Consider the following 8,123-nt stretch of genomic DNA (forward strand, 5'->3'; position numbering starts at 1 on the left):
TCATAAAAATATATGGATGCCAAGCAGTGCTTTGTAAACTATGCTTTGCGGAAGATTACATCTACATTGCTCTTTATGCTTTTATCTCTAGGTCGATTTCTAATAATAACATAAGTCAACTCCCAGAAAAGGTTTTCTCAAGGCTCACAAGTCTACAGGGACTGTAAGTATATTTCCCCAAAATAAAAGTTTTAAAATATTACTTAGCTTTGTGCCTGGTTGCTTCAGAACGATTTTCTTGGCGTTGTTAATAAGTGACTCGCACAAATGTTTTAATTGAAAATCTCACCAGTAATTGAGAACCCTTCAAAACGTCTACAATTAAATTGCATTTAAACTGTATTCCTCTAAAACTGAAACTCAATAGTATTTAATTCCATTCCCACTCATAAAAAATAAGGGGCCTCTTTAAATAGAGTTCACACTGCAGAGTCAGAGCCGATCTAAAAAAAAAATCAGCATTCCAGACGAAGACAAGCCGAGATGCTCCCGCCCCAGGCTAACGCCGCAACTACAGGATACCCACGTAACCATCACCGCACAAATGTTCTAAATGAAATCTCACCAGTATTTGAGAACCCTTAAAGACGTCTACAATTAAATTGCATTTAAAATTTATTCTTCTAAAATTAACACTAAGTGTTATTTAATTCCATTCCCACTTATTTAAAATAAGGGGCGCCTTTTAGTAGAGTTCACACTACAGAGTCAGAGGGGATCTAAAAAAAAACACCATTCCAGACAAAGACAGGCCGAGATGCGACCTTCCCAAGCTAACGCCGCAACAACAGGATACCCACGTAACCATCACCAAACCATCAACTGTTCACCTAGATAACCACATCCTTTCCAAAGGGGATTGGACGAGGTTACGCCTTTTAGGTCCTCCAGGATCTTAATTACTTTATCTCGTATTACACCATGTAGAACCAGCCATTGCAGCAACAACAACAAACTCTCAGACATCCATTGTGAAGTATCCGCGCGCAAAAGCAGTATCATACCTTTCTTTTAAAAATGGGTGGAATAAACTTTTCCAACCTTTGCCGTCTCAACTTTTAAGGCAGAATATAAAACAAGCTTACCAAAATGGGTTTAAATAGGGATGTGGGGAGCTGGCTAGTCTTCCTCTTAACACCCCTATTCGTAATTAAAAAGAAAACTTGTTACATCTTTTAAATAAAAAAATATGGATAGCAAGCAGTGCTTTGTAAACTATGCTTTGCGGAAGATTACATCTACATTGCTCTTTATGCTTTTATTTGTAGGTGGATTTATAATATTAACATAAGTCAACTCCCAGAAAAGGTTTTTTCAGGGCTCACAAATCTCCGTGATCTGTAAGTATATTTCTTCAAAATAAAAGTTTTAAAATATCACTCAGTAGCTTTGTGTCTGGTCGCTACAACGAATTTCTTGACTTTGTGATTAAGTGACTCGCACAAATGTTTTAAATGAAAACACTGCGAAATTGAACATGTTAGAGACTGTTGATGTGTCTTTAAATGAAATATGTCAAATAGAACATGGTGTGGATTTAGTTCATGGAGACTGACAAAATTTTCATATTTTTGCCTTTTCACAGTCAACCGTGCAGTTTATTGAAATACTGATTTGCAATCTTTTAATTAGAAAGACACTTTTGCAGCCTTTTTTCTTTTGAATGTTAACTAGTGAAAGATCAGCTATTGCAAAATCATGGACAAAGACAGAATTTTTCTCTTCTTTAAATATGAGGTTTTCTTGTCTTTTGAAAATTTGCATAATTATGCAAATTATGCACTCCATGATGTCACGTGGTTTCATATATCCCATAATTTTTAAACCTTATATAAACAAAAATTTGATGCTCTTTATAAATATATATGCTTTTATGAGGTTTCTGTGTAATGCTTTTGCTTGGCAAGCATTATAAGTCATATGGCTTGTATTCTCCCCCCACCCCCCCTCCCCCACCCTCCCGTAGTATGCTTAGGGTTAAAAGAAGAAAAAACAGGATTCCAGACGAAGACAGGACGAGATGCTCCCACCCCAGGCTAATGCCGCAACAACAGGATACCCTGAACATCGCTACTCCTAATTAAAAAGTAAACTTATTACATTTTTTTTATATTAAAATATATGGATACCAAGCAGTGCTTATTATGCTTTTGTTTCATTGTTGGTATACAGAGGTCATTGCATGGCCGCGTAGGGATACGAATTTTATCTTCGAGTGCTGAAAGTATCTCACACGAGTGAGCGGAGCGAACGAGTGAGAGATACTTTCAGCACTCGAAGATAAAATTCGTATCCCCAAGCGGCCATGTAATGTTTTTTTTATTATATTGATATTGATAAAATGTCCAGACTTAAAAAAAAGTGGTGACCAACCGCTAAAACATGCATGTTCCGTAACATAAAACAATATATGAAAGTTATGAAAAGCAAATCATGATAATGTAAAATTTTGTCGTAAAAATTTTAATGTAGTACAGAAAAATTATATTGGGGCTCAAAAGTATCTTACAATGAAGACGAAGCTCACATTTTATTGGCTTATCGTGTTCGTTACCATGACGACACCTCCATTCTCACATGCAAAAGGAAAAAATGATATGTTCACTGCGCGCGCTGAAGATATGATATTTTCGTAAAATCAGAAATCCTGGTATTTCATGAGGAAGTATATAATAAGTTTATGATAATAACATAGGTCAATTCCCAGGAAAAGTTTTCTTGGGGCTCAGGAATCTACAATGGATGTAAGAATAATGCTTCAAATAAAAGTTTTAAAATATCACTTAGCTTTGTGCCAAGTCGCTTCACAAAGATTTGCCTGACTTTGCTAATTCGTGTCCCGAAAAGTTGTTTTAAACAAAAGATCAATAGGGACGTAAGGAGCTGCTCCTTGCTCCCCCAAGCACCCCTACTTGTGATTAATAAGTAAACTTGTTACATTATGTTCATAAAAATATATAGATGCTAAAACTATGCTTTGCGGAAGATTACATGTACATTGCTCTTTGTGCTTTTATTTGTAGGTGGATTTATAATAATAACATAAGTCAACTCCCAGAAAAGGTTTTTTCAGGGCTCACAAGTCTACAAATACTGTAAGTATATTTCTTCAAAATAAAAGTTTTAAAATATCACTTAGCTTTGTGCCTGGTTGCTTCAGAACGATTTTCTTGATTTTACTGGTAAGTGACTCACACAAATGTTCTAAATGAAATCTCACCAGTATTTGAGAACCCTTCAAGACGTCTAGAATTAAATTGCATTTAAAATTTATTCTTCTAAAATTGACACTAAATGTTATTTAATTCCATTCCCACTTATTTAAAATAATGGGCCCTTTTAAGTAGAGTTCACACTACAGAGTCAGAGCGGATCTAAAAAAAAAAAAAACAGCATTCCAGACAAAGACAGGCCGAGATGCTCCCTTCCCAAGCTAACGCCGCAACAACAGGATACCCACGTAACCATCACCAAACCATTAACTGTTCATCTAGATAACCACATCCTTTCCAAAGGGGATTGGAGGAGGTTACGCCTTTTAGGTCCCCCAGGGTCTCAATTACTTTATCAAGTAATAAACCATGTAGAACCAGCCATTGCAGCAACAACAACAAACTCTCAGACATCCATTGTGAAGTATCCGCGCGCAAAAGCAGTATCATACCTTCCTTTTAAAAATGGGTGGAATAAACTTTTCCAACCTTTGCCGTCTCAACTTTTAGGGCAGAATATAAAACAAGCTTACCAAAGTGGGTTTAAATAGGGACGTGGGGAGCTGGCTATTCTTCCTCTTAACACCCCTATTCGTAATTAAAAGGAAAACTTATTACATCTTTTAAATAAAAATATATGGATAGCAAGCAGTGCTTTGTAAACTATGCTTTGCGGAAGAATTCATGTACATTGCTCTTTATGCTTTTATTTCTAGGTCGATTGATAATAATAACATAAGTCAACTCCCAGAAAAGGTTTTTTCAGGGCTCACAAGTCTACGTGATCTGTAAGTATATTTCTTCAAAATAAAAGTTTTAAAATATCACTTAGCTTTGTGCCTGGTCGCTACAACGATGTTGTTGACTTTGTGGTTAAGTGACTCGCACAAATGTTTTAAATGAAAACACTGCGAAATTGAACATGTTAGAGACTGTTGATGTGTCTTTAAATGAAATATGTCAAATAGAACATGGTGTGGATTTAGTTGATGGAGACTGACAAAATTTTCATATTTTTGCCTTTTCACAGTCAACCGTGCAGTTTATTGAAATACTGATTTGCAATCTTTTAATTAGAAAGACACTTTTGCAGCCTTTTTTCTTTTGAATGTTAACTAGTGAAAGATCAGCTATTGCAAAATCATGGACAAAAATATAATTTTTCTCTTCTTTACATATGAGGTTTTCTTGTCTTTTGAAAATTTGCATAATTATGCAAATTATGCACTCCATGATGTCACGTGGTTTCATATATCCCATAATTTTTAACCTTATATAAACAAAAATTTGATGCTCTTTATAAATATATATGCTTTTATGAGGTTTCTGTGTAATGCTTTTGCTTGGCAAGCATTATAAGTCATATGGCTTGTATTCTCCCCCCACCCCCCCTCCCCCACCCTCCCGTAGTATGCTTAGTGTTAGAAGAAGAAAAAACAGGATTCCAGACAAAGACAGCACGAGATGCTCCCACCCCAGGCTAATGCCGCAACAACAGGATACCCTGAACATCGCTACTCCTAATTAAAAAGTAAACTTATTACATTTTTTTTTATAAAAATATATGGATACCAAGCAGTGCTTTGTAAAATATTACTTGTGCATTGCTTGTTATGCTTTTGTTTCATTGTAGGTATACAGAGGTCATTGCATGGCCGCGTAGGGATACGAATTTTATCTTCGAGTGCTGAAAGTATCTCACACGAGTGAGCGGAGCGAACGAGTGAGAGATACTTTCAGCACTCGAAGATAAAATTGGTATCCCCAAGCGGCCATGTAGGGTTCTTTTTATTATATTGATATTGATGAAATTTCCAGACTTAAAAAAAAGTGGTGACCAACCGCTAAAACATGCATGTTCCGTAACATAAAACAATATATGAAAGTTATGAAAAGCAAATCATGATAATGTAAAATTTTGCCATAAAAATTTTAATGTAGTACAGAAAAATTATATTGAAGCTCAAAAGTATCTTACAATGAAGACGAAGCTCACATTTTATTGGCTTATCGTGTTCGTTACCATGACGACACCTCCATTCTCACATGCAAAAGATAAAAATGATATGTTCACTGCGCGAGGTGAAGATATGATTTTTTCGTAAAAGGAGAAATCCTGGTATTTCATCAGTATGTATATAATAAGTTTATGATAATAACATAGGTCAATTCCCAGGAAAAGTTTTCTTGGGGCTCAGGAATCTACAATGGATGTAAGAATAATGCTTTAAATAAAAGTTTTAAAATATCACTTAGCTTTGTGCCAAGTCGCTTCACAAAGATTTGCCTGACTTTGCTAATTCGTGTCCCGAAAAGTTGTTTTAAACAAAATATCAATAGGGACGTAAGGAGCTGCTCCTTGCTCCCCCAAGCACCCCTACTTGTGATTAATAAGTAAACTTGTTACATTATGTTCATAAAAATATATAGATGCTAAAACTATGCTTTGCGGAAGATTACATGTACATTGCTCTTTGTGCTTTTATTTGTAGGTGGATTTATAATAATAACATAAGTCAACTCCCAGAAAAGGTTTTTTCAGGGCTCACAAGTCTACGTTATCTGTAAGTATATTTCCCCAAAATAAAAGTTTTAAAATATCACTTAGCTTTGTGCCTGGTTGCTTCAGAACGATTTTCTTGATTTTACTGGTAAGTGACTCACACAAATGTTCTAAATGAAATCTCACCAGTATTTGAGAACCCTTCAAGACGTCTATAATTAAATTGCATTTAAAATTTATTCTTCTAAAATTGACACTAAATGTTATTTAATTCCATTCCCACTTATTTAAAATAATGGGCCCTTTTAAGTAGAGTTAACACTACAGAGTCAAAGCGGATTTAAAAAAAAAACAGCATTCCAGACAAAGACAGGCCGAGATGCTCCCTTCCCAAGCTAACGCCGCAACAACAGGATACCCACGTAACCATCACCAAACCATCAATTGTTCATCTAGATAACCACATCCTTTCCAAATGGGATTGGAGGAGGTTACGCCTTTTAGGTCCCCCAGGGTCTCAATTACTTTATCACGTATTACACCATGTAGAACCAGCCATTGCAGCAACAACAACAAACTCTCAGACATCCATTGTGAAGTATCCGCGCGCAAAAGCAGTATCATACCTTCCTTTTAAAAATGGGTGGAATAAACTTTTCCAACCTTTGCCGTCTCAACTTTTAGGGCAGAATATAAAACAAGCTTACCAAAGTGGGTTTAAATAGGGACGTGGGGAGCTGGCTATTCTTCCTCTTAACACCCCTATTCGTAATTAAAAGGAAAACTTATTACATCTTTTAAATAAAAATATATGGATAGCAAGCAGTGCTTTGTAAACTATGCTTTGCGGAAGAATTCATGTACATTGCTCTTTATGCTTTTATTTCTAGGTCGATTGGTAATAATAACATAAGTCAACTCCCAGAAAAGGTTTTTTCAGGGCTCACAAGTCTACGTGATCTGTAAGTATATTTCTTCAAAATAAAAGTTTTAAGATATCACTTAGCTTTGTGCCTGGTCGCTACAACGATTTTGTTGACTTTGTGGTTAATTGACTCGCAGAAATGTTTTAAATGAAAACACTGGGAAATTGAACATGTTACAGACTGTTGATGTGTCTTTAAATGAAATATGTCAAATAGAACATGGTGTGGATTTAGTTGATGGAGACTGACAAAATTTTCATATTTTTGCCTTTTCACAGTCAACCGTGCAGTTTATTGAAATACTGATTTGCAATCTTTTAATTAGAAAGACACTTTTGCAGCCTTTTTTCTTTTGAATGTTAACTAGTGAAAGATCAGCTATTGCAAAATCATGGACAAAAACAGAATTTTTCTCTTCTTTACATATGAGGTTTTCTTGTCTTTTGAAAATTTGCATAATTATGCAAATTATGCACTCCATGATGTCACGTGGTTTCATATATCCCATAAATTTTAAACCTTATATAAACAAAAATTTGATGCTCTTTATAAATATATATGCTTTTATGAGGTTTCTGTGTAATGCTTTTGCTTGGCAAGCATTATAAGTCATATGGCTTGTATTCTCCCCCCCTTCCCCCCCCCACCCTCCCGTAGTATGCTTAGGGTTAAAAGAAGAAAAAACAGGATTCCAGACGAAGACAGGACGAGATGCTCCCACCCCAGGCTAATGCCGCAACAACAGGATACCCTGAACATCGCTACTCCTAATTAAAAAGTAAACTTATTACATTTTTTTTATAAAAATATATGGATACCAAGCAGTGCTTTGTAAAATATTACTTGTGCATTGCTTGTTATGCTTTTGTTTCATTGTAGGTATACAGAGGTCATTGCATGGCCGCGTAGGGATACGAATTTTATCTTCGAGTGCTGAAAGTATCTCACACGAGTGAGCGGAGCGAGCGAGTTAGAAATACTTTCAGCACTCGAAGATAAAATTGGTATCCCCAAGCGGCCATGTAGGGTTCTTTTTATTATATTGATATTGATGAAATTTCCAGACTTAAAAAAAAGTGGTGACCAACCGCTAAAACATGCAAGTTCCGTAACATAAAGCAATGTATGAAAGTTATGAAAAGCAAATCATGATAATGTAAAATTTTGCCATAAAAATTTTAATGTAGTACAGAAAAATTATATTGAAGCTCAAAAGTATCTTACAATGAAGACGAAGCTCACATTTCATTGGCTTATCGTGTTCGTTACCAAGACGACAGCTCTATTCTCACATGCAAAAGATAAAAACGAATATGTTCACTGCGCGCGGTGAAGATATGATTTTTTCGTAAAAAGAGAAATCCTGGTATTTTATCAGTATGTATATAATAAGTTTATGATAATAACATAGGTCAATTCCCAGGAAAAGTTTTCTTGGGGCTCAGGAATCTACAATGGATGTAAGAATAATGCTTCAAATAA

The sequence above is a fragment of the Montipora capricornis genome, chromosome 10 (genome assembly GCF_036669925.1).
Source record: "Montipora capricornis isolate CH-2021 chromosome 10, ASM3666992v2, whole genome shotgun sequence".
Lineage (NCBI taxonomy): Eukaryota > Metazoa > Cnidaria > Anthozoa > Scleractinia > Acroporidae > Montipora > Montipora capricornis.